This window comes from Sarcophilus harrisii, chromosome 6 (assembly GCF_902635505.1).
Source record: "Sarcophilus harrisii chromosome 6, mSarHar1.11, whole genome shotgun sequence".
NCBI classification, from domain to species: Eukaryota; Metazoa; Chordata; class Mammalia; order Dasyuromorphia; family Dasyuridae; genus Sarcophilus; species Sarcophilus harrisii.
In genome coordinates, this window is record NC_045431.1 from 38,918,284 (window position 1) to 38,935,772 (window position 17,489).

The following is a 17,489-nucleotide window of genomic DNA, read 5'->3' on the forward strand; positions in this document are numbered from 1 at the left end:
CCCTTGTGATCTACTTCATCAAATTTTGCCTTAGCCACACATCTTGCCTCAGTATTGTATTTACTGGTGTGTGTTCAGTCAATAAGAAGGTATCTAGAAGATTATGGTATGGCCCCAGAAGTACCATGTATTGTCTAGTATTTCATTCTCTTATAGGTGGCAAAAGCATTTCTTCTCAGAAATCAGGAATATGAGCAAAATTCAAATGGCCAAATGATGTTTTTGAGGGTCTATTTCTACGGTAAGTATCACGGGAAATACAAAAGAAGCGCAAGACATTCTTTGCCCACAAAGATATCTCCCATTATTTGGGGTCTGACATGAGAAAAAATTCTCACCTCCTCCCAATGTTTGCGTGAAATGTGTGGATCCCAAGTTTTTTCAGCATATCCATTATATGCACTTTTGAGGAGAAAGGGCTCCTACTTCCTGGATTTCCTGTGATGTTGGGAGAATGAAATGGTAGACTAAAAGATTAGGGAATAAAGACGTGTTCCTGCAGGAGGCATTCTCAGATACAACAGATCACCCTTCTCAGTTTCCCCATATCTAGCTAGAGAGAGCCTGCTGTTTGTTAATACTGGGTTTGTTCTCCTCAGGCATCTTTTTACAAGGCTCTATAATTAAGGGCTAGGTATAGAGAAAACTAAGTTTGCCGTGGGGTGCCCTGAGGTGAAGCACTGGGCCTTGACTTGTTTTCTTTAGATGTAAAATGAGATAAGTCCGGGGTTTATGTTGGCACCATGTATGGTCAGCAATTTTCCAGTGACGGGCGTTCTAGGAAGTTACTCAGAAGCTACTGTGGTCATCTATTGTCTGAGGCTGGGGAAAGAGAATGAAGGATGCTTACTGAAACTTGAGAAACCTGTACGGCACGGTGGGCCCAGCTCCATGCTTCCTTCGGGTCTCTTAGGAAAGGCTGTCACTGAAAACAGCCAGAAGAATGGCATTTGCTTTTCAGTGTTCAGTTCTGTTTACCAAAGAACATTTTTTTCTTAAGCTTTGGTTCCTGTGCCTCTGGTTCTTATGATTTCTTTATTTATTTTTTTTTTTTTACTGATCCCTTGACTTTTTGACATGTGAATTTCATGTCCTTCTTCTCTTCACCTGAAAACCTCCATAGGTTCCAAAAGGAAAAAGAAAGTCTTTGTGAAAAGCTAAGTTCTTTGTCTCTTCATCTTCTCTCTCATTTATCTTCTCTCTCACTGATTATCTTCTCTGCCTTCCAGAATAGTTAGAGTCAATTCAGAAGTATAATGAATTCAGAATCCAGAATGAGTATATATGCCTATTATATAATAAGCCCTTAATACATTTTTATTGCCTTGCAAGGCTTTCCCCCTTAGGGGACATAGCATAGTACAGTAGAAAAAGTGGACCTAAAATCAATCGAAAAATCTAGATTCATATGTTTGCTACTTAAGTGATCCTGGCAAAGTCACTTAACTCTCTGTGCCTCAGTTTTTTCATAGATAAGATAAGGGGTAAGATATATGATCCTGTAAAACTCAAACTTGGTGCTAATTAAATAAAGATGAAAGTTTTTTGAGGGGGACAGAAAAAGAAATAAAGGTAGCCCCAATTATATACAACTTCCTTTCTCTCCCAAGACCAAAATCATGTGTTTGCTGCCTTTTGCTTAGGTGATGAAGTGCTTTGTAAACCATGATGTGGATGGGAATAGGGACTAACCCTGTGATTTCTTTGTTATATTAATATATATTAGAATTCCCCTTTGAGGGAACTCCTACCAAGTTCAGATCTGTACCTTCTCTATAACATATAACCTTAAGAGAGCGATTTGGTTAGTGATAGCCAATAATGGAGTTTCCTTACTGAGACCACTTCATAACTCTAGTCAACAGCTTCCATCTTTCCAACTGCCAGCTAAATATTTCCATTTTGATCCCTTGATTACACATGAAACTCAACGCATCTAAAAACAAACTCCATTTTTCCCTTCTGAAATCAAACTCCATTCATTCCCTTTTTCTGTTTTAACACCTTTGTTCTAGTTATCAAGAACCAAATTTTGAAGTCATCTTTGACTCCTCCTTTTTCCCTAATCTGTTGTTAGGCCCTATAACTTCTAATCATCATCATCTCAGCTTAATTCAGGCCTTCATCTCCTCTCCTAAACTACTGCACTGCTGCTTTCCCTGTCTCCTAAAATGTAACTGCTAGACTCTTAAACTGCAATCTAATCATGGCAGACTCCTGTTCAAGAAGTTTCAGTGACTAATGATGGCTGGCCAAATAATTTCATTTTAAATTAATTCATCAAGTAATTGAGTACCTAATATTTCCAAACATCTTAGCCCAGCATTCAAAATTTCTCAACAATTCTGATTCCCATCTACCTTTCCATCATTGGCTTCTGTTATTCCCTAGTGATGGGGTTTTGGGGTGCAGCCAGACTTTCCAATAGAGGGCCACCAAAATGATGGGGCTTAGGCACCAAATGTTGGGAAGAGGGGGTTTCACTCCCAAGTATATTGGGGTTACAGACTAATGTCATGGGTTGTCTCAAAAGAACCTTCTCCAAATCAAGAGGCAACGATTTTATTATGCTGCTAAGAGCAGCTAAATCCATAAGGGTTTTCAGCAAGGAAAAGCAGTTTTAACAGTTAACAAGAGGAAAGGTAAAAGCTAAGTTCCCTAGTAGAACACACAATTTAACCAGGAGGAAGACTCCATTGAGGGGAGGAAGATATCATTAGGGGAAAGATGCTATTGGGGCATGGCAAATGGCTTTAATTGGTGGGCTAAATTCCTAAAGAAGTTTAGTGAATTAGTGAGCTGCAGTTAAGTTCTTTTATAGGAAACTTGGGGGTTGCCCCCATGACTTGGCTTTCTGATTGGATACAATAAATTGGGTAGGGTTATAATGGTTTTGTCAATGTAAAGAATTAAGCTAAGATTCTATCAGAGGATTCAATTAAGAGTATGGGACTGCAATAAAAGTCTACATATAAGACCCAAGTAAGATTAAAAAAAAAAAAAAAATCAAGATAATCAGTGCTCCTCCCTGCCTGCCCCAGGGAGCAGCTTAGGTAGTAAAATTCAGGTTTTCTCTTGACTGTGTCACTCTCTGAAATCTTGCTCTATTAAAGATCTAGGGGTCTAGCCTCATCCCAAAAGTACTCAGTATGCCAGCCAGAAGGAACTACTTGTTATTCTCCAAACAAGCCATGGACTGCCCTTCATGAAAGGCTCCTTATTCTAGATATAATACCTCCCACTTTGAAAAGTCCTTAACACTGTGTAGTTCTAATTATGGTACCAATATTCTGTCCTGTATTACAATGATTTATACCTTATTAGCCCTTTTCTCATCCCTCCTCAGCAAACCTTCTTCTGTAGGAAAGATAAAAAGAGAGGGGGAAAAACAGTTCAGCAAGACTGTTACCCCAAAATCCCATGGAACTCAGCAGGATTGGGGAGTAAGCCCTGGACAAACTGCCACTGTCCACTATTTCCCCAGTTGCAAGTTAGTTCCGGAGTGGTGTTACAACTAATGCTCTTTTAGAGTGAAAGAAGAATCTTTTATTCAATAGTTCTCCTGAGAAGTGGTCTATTTCGGGATGAGACACACCAAACACTGAATGAAGAGATTCAGTTCCTTGCCCCTCCCTTCAAGGTTCGGATTGGTTGAATTTACAATCCCAGTTACAACCCTCCTTAATACCCTGTCATTAGCCCTAGCTGGTTTGGGTCAGTTTAAACCCGGGTCCCTTTATCAGGTACTTTGTTGTTTAGCCAGTTCCTTGACCCACACCATAATTGGTTGGAGATATCTTAACAAGGTATTTCATCCTCTTTTGACAATATCTGTGGAAACCTAATTTCTCATACTCCTCATGCTAACTAATACATATGCAGTAATCTTTCCCTCCCTCTAAGGGAAGAAGGTGCATTTCCTTAATTCTCTTCTAAACTTGGATAGTCAAAAAATTGGAAAATGAGCGATTGCTCATCAACTGGGGAATGGCTGATTAAATTATGGTATATGAAAATAATGGAATATTATTGTTGTATAAAAAATGATGAATAAGCTGATTTTAGAAAGGTCTGGGAAGATTTACATGAACTGATCCTGAGCAAAACAAGCAGAACCAGTAAAACACTGTACAAAACAAGTTTATGTGACAATCAATTAAGATAGATGTGATTCCATTCCTATTAAAAACACTTGAGAGTATAGGAATAAATGGACTTTTCCTTAAAATAATCAGCAGCATCTATTTAAAACCATCAGTAAGCATCATATGTAATGGAGACAAACTGCAACCCATTCCCAATAAGATCTGGAGTGAAACAAGGTTGCCCACTATCACCGTTACTATTTAATATTGTATTAGAAACGCTAGCTATAGCAATAAGAGCTGAGAAAGAGATTAAAGGAATAAGAATAGGCAATGAGGAAGCCAAATTATCACTCTTTGCCGATGACATGATGGTATACTTAGAGAACCCCAGAGATTCTGCTAAAAAGTTATTAGAAATAATCCACAACTTTAGCAAAGTTGCTGGTTATAAAATAAACCCACATAAGTCATCAGCATTCTTATATATCACTAACAAAATCCAACAGTCAGAGTTACAAAGAGAAATTCCATTTAAAGTAACTACTGATAATATAAAATATTTAGGAATCTATCTGCCAAGGGAAAATCAGAAACTTTATGAGCAAAATTACAGACCACTTTTCACACAAATTAAGTCTGATCTAACCAATTGGAAAAATATTAAATGCTCTTGGATAGGGCGAGCAAATATAATAAAGATGACAATATTACCTAAACTAATCTATTTATTTAGCGCTATACCAATCAGACTCCCAAAAAACTATTTTAATGACCTAGAAAAAATAACAACAAAGTTCATATGGAAAAACAAAAGGTCAAGAATTTCAAGGGAATTAATGAAAAAAAAATCAAATGATGGTGGCTTAGCTGTACCAGATCTAAAATTATATTATAGAGCAGCAGTTACCAAAACTATTTGGTATTGGCTAAGGAATAGATTAGTTGATCAGTGGAATAGATTAGGTTCAAGGGATAAAACAGTCAACAAATATAGCAACCTAGTCTTTGACAAACCCAAAGATCCCAGCTTTTGGGATAAGAACTTACTGTTTGATAAAAATTGCTGGGAAAATTGGAAACTAATATGGCAGAAACTAGGCATTGATCCATACTTAACGCCGTACACCAAGATAAGGTCAAAATGGGTTCATGACCTAGGCATAAAGAATGAAATTATTAATAAATTAGAGGAACATAGGATAGTTTACCTCTCAGACCTGTGGAAGGGGAAGGTCTTTATGACCAAAGCAGAACTAGAGATCATTACTGATCACAAAATAGAAAATTTCGATTATACCAAACTGAAAAGTTTTTGTACAAACAAAACTAATGCAGACAAGATTAGAAGGGAAGCAATAAACTGGGAAAATATTTTTACAGTCAAAGGTTCTGATAAAGGCCTCATTTCCAAAATATATAGAGAATTAACTCTAATTTATAAAAAATCAAGCCATTCTCCAATTGAAAAATGGTCAAAGGATATGAACAGACAATTCTCAGATGAAGAAATTGAAACTATTTCTAGTCATATGAAAAGATGCTCCAAGTCATTATTAATCAGAGAAATGCAAATTAAGACAACTCTAAGATACCACTACACACCTGTCAGATTGGCTAAGATGACAGGAAAAAATAATGATGATTGTTGGAGGGGATGTGGGAAAACTGGGACATTGATTCATTGTTGGTGGAGTTGTGAACGAATCCAACCATTTTGGAGAGTAGTTTGGAACTATGCTCAAAAAGTTATCAAACTGTGCATACCCTTTGATCCAGCAGTGTTACTACTGGGATTATATCCCAAAGAGATTATAAAGAAGGGAAAGGGACCTGTATGTGCACGAATGTTTGTGGCAGCCCTTTTTGTAGTGGCTAGAAACTGGAAACTGAATGGATGTCCATCAGTTGGAGAATGGCTGAATAAATTGTGGTATATGAAAATTATGGAATATTACTGTTCTGTAAGAAATGACCAACAGGATGATTTCAGAAAGGCCTGGAGAGACTTACACGAACTGATGCTGAGTGAAATGAGCAGGACCAGGAGATCATTATATACTTCAACAACAATACTATATGATGACCAGTTCTGATGGACCTGGCCATCCTCAGCAACGAGATCAACCAAATCATTTCTAATGGAGCAGTAATGAACTGAACTAGCTATACCCAGAAAAAGAACTCTGGGAGATGACTAAAAACCATTACATTGAATTCCCAGTCCCTATATTTATGCACACCTGCATCTTTGATTTCCTTCACAAGCTAATTGTACAATAATTCAGAGTCTGATTCTTTTTGTACAGCAAAATAATGTTTTGGTCATGTATACTTATTGTGTATCTAAGTTATATTTTAATATATTTAACATCTACTGGTCATCCTGCCATTTAGGGGAGGGGGGGGGGGTAAGAGGTGAAAAATTGGAACAAGAGGTTTGGCAATTGTTAATGCTGTAAAGTTACCCATGTATATATCCTGTAAATTAAAGGCTATTAAATTAAAAAAAAAAAAAAAAAAAAAAAAAAAAAAAAAAAAGAAGATAGATGTGATTCTCAGCAGTTCAATAGTCCAAGACAATCCCAATAAACATCCGAATCCAGAGAGAGAACTAGGGAGACTGAATGTAAATCAATACATACTACATTCACTTTTTTTTTTCTTTTTCTTCTGTTTTTTTTTTCTCTCTCATGATTTTTCCTTTTTGTTCTGATTTTTTTCTCCTGACATAAGGAAATATATTTTTAAAAAAATGAATGCATATGGATAACCAAAAAAATGTTTTACATGTAACTGGGAAAAATTAAAAAAAAATAATTAAAAATTGATCATTGTAATTACATTTTTCAGGTCATTTCCTTATGATCTATATTCCCTATGAAATAAACCTTATTTTCTTTCTCTGACATAGCTTCCTTTCAATTAATTATGTGTTTATGGAAGAGTGAGGAGTCATATCTTGAGAGTACAAAGTCCTGGGATTTAGGAATAAGGAGGAAGTTGAGCCTTGGAGAGAGAGAAGCACTTCATCTTTAATTCTCACAAATGGAAAAAGCACTGTTCTTTTATTACTGTTGAGTCGTTTTTCAGTCATGTCTGACTCTTTGTGATCCCACTTTCTCAGGAAAGATATTGGAGTGGTTTGCTATTTCCTTCTCCAAAATATTTTACAGATGAGGAAATTGAGGCAAAAAGGGCTAAGTGACTTGCCCAGCTAATAAGTGTGAATTCAGGAAGAGGCATCTTCCTGGCTTTTAGCATCCAGGAAACCTGAGTTCTGATGCTAGATCAAACTAAGCTAATTGTGTCATCTTAGGCAACTTACTTCCTTTTTCTGGCCTCTATTTCCTCATCTATAATAAATGAAGTAGATAATTTCCAAAATGCTTTCATGATCTAAAATTCAAAATTTTGCAGTCAAATTGCACAGAGAAGTCATTTTTGCTTTTTAATCTATACTTCTTGTGATTTCATTTCTCAAAGCTAGCCTGTGCTGGAATTTGGGGAATCAAGGGTTCATAGTGACCAATCTATAAGCTCTCAGACCCCTCCAGAAGCAACTAGGGACATTTTATATTAAAGCATGATTCCCTTCCATTACATCAGTCTCAAAAGATTAAAAGTCCACTACTTTCAACTCAGAGATTCTTGCTTTATAACTTGACCGATTCATAAGAAATGCCAAAACCAACCCAGGAGTCTCAATTTCTATTTTCATCTTATTAACTTCTTTCATGGGATTGAATTTTTACAATTTTACAACACACTCTGCTCAAAAGAGCTTTTTATTTGTTCTAAAATTTGTTTTCAAATTCTGAGGGTTGCCAGTCCTAGGACTCCAGGATTTGATGAATAATAATTTATATATGGATAGGACTTGCCAGTTTGCAGAATGCTTTGCTCCCAACAGTCTTGTGAAGTAAAGGGAATGACTTCTCTCTATTTATTTTACAGATCAGGAAACAGGGTCTGGGACATCAAGTATGGTCACATTGCAAGTAACAGTGGCAGGGTTAGTATGACCAGAAAGATCTCTGGCCCTCGAGACCAGCACTTTTCCCATGAACACACTGACTCCCGGGTCATTCTACCCACATTCAAATAGATCTAAGATATCCGTGATGAGGTCATTCCTTCCAGACATGGAGATCAAAAGCTCCCCTGCCAGCACATTGTAAGCAGCTCTTGGTCAAGTTCTTCCACAAGTCTGTCAATATACCAGGGGTTGTCCAGCTGATCCCATGATAACGAGAATAGAGTATAGGGTATCCACTAGCTATGGCTCACTGTCAAATACAACCAGCACACATGCTTTTTCATAAGCATTTCTTTGACATTCTTTATATAGTTTCCTTTAAAATCTCTCAGTTAGGGACAGTTAATAGTGGATAGAGCACCAGCCCTGAAGTCAAAGGAACCTGAGTTCAAATCTGACCTCAGATACTTAACATTCCCTAGCTGTGTGAACTTAAGCAAGTCAGTTAACCCCAAATGCCTCAGAAAAAAAAAAAAATCACAAAAATAAAATCCCTTGTTTATAATAGATTGCATCTTGCCCATGACAGTTATGTACCACCTCCTGAGCCTGTTAGTGATCCCTGACCACACACTTTTATACATTTTAAGCTTTCCTCCCAAACTATTAAGCCTTGATGCTTTTTAAAACGTGATTTTTCTTTTAAAGATCCTGAAAATTTTCACTGTACTTCTCTGTATTTTTCATTTATCTAATGTGTCTTTGGGGAAGGGTAAGAATTGCATGTAGCTGGGGAGCGGAACATACATCTATAAGACCCACTACCAGGGAGGCTGAGGCTTTTGAATTACTTGAGTTCAGGAGTTCTGAGCTTCACGGGAGCTAAAAACTGATCAGGTGTCCAAAAACATGATTAGAGCCAGGAGGGAAGGGCCAGCAGCCTGCCTCGGAAGGGACAAATTGGCCCACATCCGAGAGATGAAACATGTTGAAGCTTTCATGGCAAAAAGTTCTAGGATTGAGCCCATCAGCTATTTTCAGCTTTTCACCTGATTGAGATGGATCGACCTAGTCTCCAAAAAACAAAAAAAAAAGAATTTTATGTGTTTTAGTACGGATGTATAAGGGCTTTGTGGGAATATCACTTGGGTAGACTATTAATACCTGAGTTTTAATCTGGCCTCAGACACTGAGTGACCCTAGACAAGTTAATCCATCAACAGACATTTTTTAGGTACCTATTACATGGCAGGTAAGATGCTGAGTGCAAGGATATAAAAAAAAAAACAGTTCCTTCTCTCAAGAAATTTACAATCGAATGAGGAAGCCAACAAACAAACATATACAAAATCCAGCATAAGTAAAAATAATTTAACAGATGGAAGGCATTCGGACTTAGAGCTTTGGGATAGGTTTCCAGTAAAAGAAGAGATTTTAGTTGAGACCTATAGGTAGCTGGAGAGATCAGTAGGTGGAGTGGAAGAGGGAGAGTAATCCGGGCACGGAAGACAGACAGAAAATGTCTGGAACATAGAGATGGAGGATCTTGTTCCTGGAACAGTCAGGAGACCACTCTTACTTGATCAAAGAGAACATAGTGGGGCATAAGGTCTATAGTGGTTTTCAAAGTGTGGTTCAAAGAATTCTGGGAATCTCTGAAATCCTTTTGGAGGATCTACAAATTCAAAATTAGTTTTTATTTCTAATATGGTAAATATAATCTACATAAACAAAAACTTTTTGGACAGATCCTCAGTCATTTTTAACAATGTAAAGATACTGATAACTAAAGTTTGAGAACCACTGGTCTAAGTAAACTGAAGGTGTAGGAGAGGGAGAGTAAGGTTGCATGTGGCTGAGGAGGGGGTAGATGTCTTTAGGAGGGAGGCTGAGGCTGGTGGATCACTTGTGTTCAGGAGTTCTGAGCTGCACTGGAGTTAAAACTGATCCAATTCCAAATATGAATGCCAGAGCATTTTATATTTGACAGTAGGGTGTCACTGGAGTTTTATTAAGTATAAAGGTAATATGTTTGGACTTGTGCTTTAGGAAAATCACTTTAGTAGCTGGGAGATGGATGGGAGTGGGGAGATGCTTGAAGCAGGCACTCCCCAGCCAGTTTTTACAATAGCTCAGGTATGAGACAGTCAGGACTTCCACTGGAGGAATGGTAGTGACAGGGTGAGAAGAGACTGAATTGAAAGATATTGCAAAGATGAAATCAACAGATTAAGTCATTTAATCTGTTTACTTCAGTTTCCTCTCATGTAAAATGGGGATAACAAAGCACCTATCTCATAGGATAGGGGTAAGGATTAAATGAGTTCATCTTTGTACAGCATTTAACTCAAGTTCCTAGCACAGTAGGCACTATGTAAATTTGAATTCCCTTCCTTCTCAATATGCTTATTAACAAACTTTGCTTATTTACAAAGTGTTGGTTCGTTGATAAGATTAGAAATCATTTTGGTATATGGTTCTCATATTAAAAACTGGTTGGGAAAGGTAGATCAAGGGAGTGGCAAACTACTCTAAAGCCAAACACTTGTAGTAACTAGCCTAAAAAAATGTCTAAGTTTGCACCTTATATTCATGACTCAGAGTTGTCCCTACATTTGACTTCCTCCTTAAGAAACTCAAAACTTTATCTTAAATTGAACAAAACAAAAACCAAATGACAAAGTGTGAAGCTGCCACCTTTGCCACATGGCAAGGCAATATTTTCCTGAGCTGTCTGTTAAAGGGAGTAATCTTCAATAATAAAGTTATATCCATGACTCAGAGTTGTCCCTACAAATTGACTTCCTCCTTATGAAACTCAAGACTTTATCTGAAATTGAAAACAAAACAAAACAAAATATGGCTGCCACCTTTGCCACATAACAAGGCAATATTTTCCTGACCTGTCTGTTAAAGGGAACAGTCTTTAATAATAGTCATTCTTCATGATAATTCAGATTCATATAGTGTTCTGACTATTTTCTGCCTCCCTTTAGCATCTTCCATTCCCACATTCCTGTTGGAATCTGCTTTTTCTAATTATATGGCTTCTAGTATTTTGGACCAAATCAGAATCTGCTATCTCACCTTGGTTCAGACTATAGAGAATGCCATTGTTTCTATACACTAAGGAAAATGTCCATGACCCTGAGATCCTGGTGTGGCTTAAAGCAGAAATTTCTTCCACAGTCCTTCATCTGTGATCTACAAAACCAGACAACTAGCAGAAATGGGAAAAGGGGAATAAGACAAAGGAAAGACAAAGATGTTATTTAATTTTTCTCCATAACCTTAAAGCAGTCGTAAACTATTCCGATATCTTTATTAGCTTAGTATCTTAGTATCTTTGCACACTGGACTCTGATACCTCACAAAGACTTGGAATTAGATTAGCACCTCTTTTACATAGAATCATCCCGGGCCATGGCCAGTCCTCTTGACCTTTGTCTTGACACTGGATTGTGATGAGAAGTGGCTTTGGAAAGCTCTGCCTCACACGTAAGTCAAGACATCATGCTTGTGAAGTCAATGATTCTCTTTGAGAACAAAGGCAGAACAACAATGATAGAATGGAAGGAGTCACCTAATTCAGCCCTGTGCCTCTTACAATAAACAGGACAAGTGCTTGTCCAAACTTGGCTTGAACACCTCTAGTGATAGGGTTCCAAGATTAATTACTTCAAGAGATGACCAATTCCATTTTCAGACAGTTCTAAGTGTTAGGAAGTTCACTGGTAGGCTGAACTAAAATCTTTCCTAAAACTCACTCCTACTTCTTCCTCAGGAGTCAAGCAGAATAAACATTATCCCACCTATTCACACTAATTCTTAACATGTATGGAATCAGCAATAAGATCCATCCCCTTAAATCTCTTCTCCAATTTAAATGTTTCAACCATTCTAATTTTGAGAACTGTGATTAGATTAGTTCTGACTAGTCTCAAAGGGTGAAACTAGTTGAACTGGATGAATATTGTATAGAAGCAAATTTAAGTGATGATTGTTGGAGGGGATGTGGGAAAACTGGGACATTGATTCATTGTTGGTGGAGTTGTGAACGAATCCAACCATTTTGGAGAGTAGTTTGGAACTATGCTCAAAAAGTTATCAAACTGTGCATACCCTTTGATCCAGCAGTGTTACTACTGGGATTATATCCCAAAGAGATTATAAAGAAGGGAAAGGGACCTGTATGTGCACGAATGTTTGTGGCAGCCCTTTTTGTAGTGGCTAGAAACTGGAAACTGAATGGATGTCCATCAGTTGGAGAATGGCTGAATAAATTGTGGTATATGAAAATTATGGAATATTACTGTTCTGTAAGAAATGACCAACAGGATGATTTCAGAAAGGCCTGGAGAGACTTACACGAACTGATGCTGAGTGAAATGAGCAGGACCAGGAGATCATTATATACTTCAACAACAATACTAGATGATGACCAGTTCTGATGGATCAGGCCATCCTCAGCAACAAGATCAACCAAATCATTTCTAATGGAGCAGTAATGAACTGAACCAGCTATACCCAGAAAAGAACTCTGGGGATGACTAAAACCATTACATTGAATTCCCAATCCCTATATTTATGCACACCTGCATTTTTGATTTCCTTCACAAGCTAATTGTACAATAATTCAGAGTCTGATTCTTTTGTACAGCACAATAATGTTTTGGTCATGTATACTTATTATGTATCTAAGTTATATTTTAATATATTTAACATCTACTGGTCATCCTGCCATTTAGGGAGGGGTGGGGTAAGAGGTGAAAAATTGGAACAAGAGGTTTGGCAATTGTTAATGCTGTGAAGTTACCATGTATATATCCTGTAAATAAAAGGCTATTAAATTAAAAAAAAAAAAAAAAAAAAAAAAAGATTTTGTGGAGATGAAAAAAAAAAAAAAAAAAAAAAGAAGCAAATTTAAGCTTGCTGTAAGGAGGAAACATTACTCTTTTCAAGAGAGAAATCGGCTACATTGGGAACTAATGGGCCCCAGTAGAGGTCTTTAGATGTAGGGTAGATGATCTTCTGTAAGATAATACACTTCTGGAAATTTTCAAGAGGCAAGATTCTGTATTTCTAATGGCTGTTAGGTATTAAGTAATTCCCAGTATATTTTCTGACCTCTCAAGAAGACATCCTCAAAGCATAATGGGTAATGTAGAATGCTAAATAATATTCGCTGAATATTATTTAATATTCTATAATAATATAATAAAAAATAATAACATTTTGAATTCTTCTCAATGTATTAAGTGCATTGCACCATAATGCAAAGATTTGTTTCTTCTCCTCAGGAAAGGTGTAAGCTTGATTATAGCAGGGATCCCCTTAGATATTCTGTATGATGTCTAGCTTGCTAAAGTTGTTTGATCAACATTAATAATAATGAATTAATATAATGCAAGGAACTTGAATTGGCCTCCAAGGGCATGATGACTCATTGCTTGGGATTTTGAGGGATGATGAACTTCTTAAATATATGAACATACATATTTAATATTTGTTCCCAATCACCTGTAAAAAATAATTTTAACAACTTAAAAAATTCTTTTCAAAATTCTTTCTTTTCTTCCCTCTCTATTGAGAAGGCAATTTGATGTTATACATGTGCAGTCAAAACTGATGCAAAACATATTTTTATTTTAGTTACGTTGTGAAAGAAAATATAGATAAAAATGAAAAAAATAATGAAATTACAAAAGTATGCTTTGATGAACATTCAGACTATCAGTTCTTTTTCTGGAGACCTTAGCATTTTTCATCATGAATCCTTTGGATTTGTCTTGGATCATTGTATTCCTGAGAATAGTTAAGTCATTCACAATTGATCACTCTACAATATTGCTACTAGTGTATATAATATGGTTCTACTCGTTTCACTTTTCATCAGTTCATAGAAAGATGATTAACTTCTTTAGCTGTTTCTGGCCACATGGGACCTAGCACTAAAAAGATTTTGTATTTTAATGTCATAATAAATCCTGAATGGTTCTTTGGTTATTCCCCTGCTTGTGACAAGACCCAAAAAGGTTGGGTGCTACATCTGTTAAAAACAAAACAAAACAAAACCGTTTAGCATGACTTTGTTGGCTATATCCTTCTAGAGAGCAAAGAAGTCCAAGAAAGGGAGCTAGGGAATGAAGAGCACTCTTTCTCTCCTCACTTCCCCATAGAAACTCAACTATGTAAACTTGTACTTAGGCCCCTACTTGTCTTTTCAGTTTTGGATTTTCCTTTCCTGAGGAGGTTAAACAAGTACTAATCTCTAAGTGGATATAGCCAGGATTGTAGGCAAACGAGTTTGAAAGCAAGTTCAGGGTCCAATAAGAAAAGCCATATAGTTAGCATCAGGTTGCTAGAGATGTATGAACAATTGTTAGTGGTAAATGAAAGATCTGTAAGCAGATAGTTCAAAAAAGGTCAGGATTCGGAGAGGATAAGGTATATGCAAAATGCCTTATCAGAAATCCTCCAAAGTGCTTTACATCTATAATGAAGCTTGAGTAATATCCTCCACACAAATTGTGACAGTAGGCAAAAGTCAGTGAATCATACTGTGATAATGTGAACTTGTGAGCTGCTTTTTTGCTTTATTGCTTTTAGCTGTGTATCTCTAAATAAGTGACCTGTCCCCTAATGCATTCATATTGTATTTTTTTTTTTTTTTAACCCTCTAGTCCCTTTAACTCCTTTTCTCTGGAGCATGAGGATGCCTGGAGCATGAGCAAATTATGAGCCAATGAACAGAATAAAAGGAAGCTTGCTCTCATTTGAGATCAGCTGCATACTTGAGTGCAGAACAGGGAATATTTTGTTATTCCAACCCCTATGGGTCTAGTAGTGGTACCTCACGACTAGATTAACACCATAATCTTTGACCCAGAGGTTCTGTTTCCAGAGATTCTAGTTCCACTGAGATTGGAGTCATGAGAAAGGAGCAGTAATTAATATGAGGAAGAGATTTAGGAGCTTCACTGGTGGCAAAAATTCCCCAGAATTTTCTTATGACTAAATTCTAGCTGGAAGGTAATTCTGTTACCTAAGGGCCTTCTTATACCTTCTTCAAAAAGATCTGGAAGGATTGCAGAAGTTCAAACAAATATCTGATGAGTCACCAGAATAATGATTCCTGATGGCTTGGTCTAGATACTTTCCACAGCTGAGTGCTATAGGTATATTCAAGTAAATTTATTAGAGCCTCTGTCTGGGGACTACCCTCCCTGCCTTTTTAGGTGGTTGAGATAGGGAGCCATTAATATAAGACCCCATGAAGATGAATTCAAGTCAAAGCCAGCTCCCTGTGGGATCTGCCTGGAATAGGGTGAAGTTCTTAAAGAAAATCAGTTTGAGAGGCTGGATTCATGCCCTCCAAACACCCACAGCCTGTCACACCCTATCATTAGCCTGTTTTCTGGGGAGAGCCCCACCAGAATAGCTTTAGACTTGAGAGATGGATCTTCTTGCCACACAACTATACAAATGTGGGCTGATCAACTGATGAAATGTAAGGGGAGGACAGGAGGTCAAGGAAGTTGCTTTGGAAAATTCTGCTGCCATGTGGCTAGGATATGCTGCCCTGTTAGGTGGGGTTGAGGGTAATGGCCCCTTCTCCAATATGATGTGGGGTTCATTCATACTAAGAGATGATGAAAAACAAAAAAAAGTTAAAATGTAACCTGCAACATGTTACATAAAGTCATGAAATGACAACTGTCTATCAATTTATAGTTACAAAATACTTTCCTATCCACCCTCTCACTAAATCTTCTCAGCAACCTTGAGAGTTTGGTAGAGAAGATATACCCATTTTATAGATGAGGAAATTGGGAATGACATAGGTAAAGCGATTTGACGTATAAGGTGGTAGAGCAAGTCCCAAAACCAGAACTGAAACGCTCATTTTCTTACTCTGAATTATTTTCATTACATCACACATTGTCTGTAATGGTTTCTGTCAAGGTGGGGGGGGGGGAGGGAAAATGAAGATATAGTCATATAGTCAGAATAATATATAGTGATTCAAATGGGATTGAACTAAATTATAATCGAAATAACATTGTTCTTTCAAAAACAACCTCCCGTTATCTAGAATGAGGAATTTCCCCAAAAAAACATTACAAGCCCAAAGAACCTAATAAATATGTACACTGATTTTGTTTTTCCACCCTATCCCTTTAGGTACTGAGGAATTGGTGAAGTAGTTAATATTTCCTCCAGGTTAACTTTCCAGCCTCCTTATCTTGAGTTCATTTGCCTTTGCTCTTTGTCTATGGACTGGATTGGGCTTTCCTCTTTATCAGCTGAAATCTTAAGGCAAAAATGGCCACGAGTAATGGTAATAGTGACTTTTATACAGCGGAAATAATTACGTTTATATATTAATATGTACATTATATATAGTTATATACATATGTACATACAAAAATATACATGTGTATGTACATGGACATAGATATGCATACGTAGCCATAAAATATGTGAATTTCTACACATCCACACACATACATACACAAATACACATATACACACACACATACACGCTTCTCATCAGCCTTATTGGGTTACGATGTCTATTTTACAAAACTTTACAAAATTTAGTAGACGAAGTAGGGGATCTTTGATTTGTTAATCAGATTGAGGACCCTTCCTTCCGTTGGGCAACTCAAGTTCCTCAGGAGACCCCAGGAAGCCCTTAAATGGGTGCCTCTATTATTACGCATCACGGCTCTCTTTGTCGCGCTCTCCGCTCCCCATTCTGCCCAAAGTTTCTCCTTTTAGGCGAAGGTTCTTGTAGCACATTATTCATATGAAGTAATAAATGTATAACTGCCCCAATATTTCGTTATGGCTGTTAGATATTAAGTAATTCCCAGTATATTTTCTGACCTCTCAAGAAGACATCCTCAAAGCATAATGGGTAATGTAGAATGCTAAATAATATTCGTTGAATATTATTTAATGTTCTATAATAATATAATAAAAAATAATGACATTTTGAATTCTTATCGTTATACAAATAAGCTCACTAACGAACGAGGGGATGGAGCTGGGAAGAGGGACGCGGCCTTCCCGCCCCCCCCCCCCCCGCTCCTTCCTAAGGCAATTAATGATTAGGTACTTGGCGATGATGAGGACAGGAGCTGGCCAGCTTGACCAAGGATGCCGGCCCCGGAGAGGAAGACTTCCGGGCAGGTGAGGATGCAGGGGCGGGAGGCTGGGACAAGGGCTGGAGACGCACCTGAAGGGGCTGCGCTGACGTCATGACGCCGGGCGGCGCCGCGGCCAATGGGCGGCCGGCCTGGAGGGTGGGGCCGCGCGCGCGCGCCGTAGGCGCTGGGACTCTGACTGTTGGGCGCGCCGCGCCGCGTCTCGGGAGTCGCTCCGGACTCGTCCTGCGCTCCGGAGTCAGTTTCGCTTCC

At 37.7% G+C, this 17,489-nt stretch overlaps 1 long non-coding RNA gene across 1 annotated transcript in view; it reads right to left on the minus strand.

Annotated features, from left to right (window-relative positions):
* Positions 1-17,419, minus strand: part of LOC116420147 — a 162,141-nt gene extending 144,722 nt beyond the window's left edge. Inside the window, exon 1 of the long non-coding RNA XR_004230421.1 lies at positions 17,189-17,419. This is a non-coding gene — a long non-coding RNA (uncharacterized LOC116420147). The remainder of the gene's footprint in view (positions 1-17,188) is intronic.
* Positions 17,420-17,489: the final 70 nt, after the last annotated feature.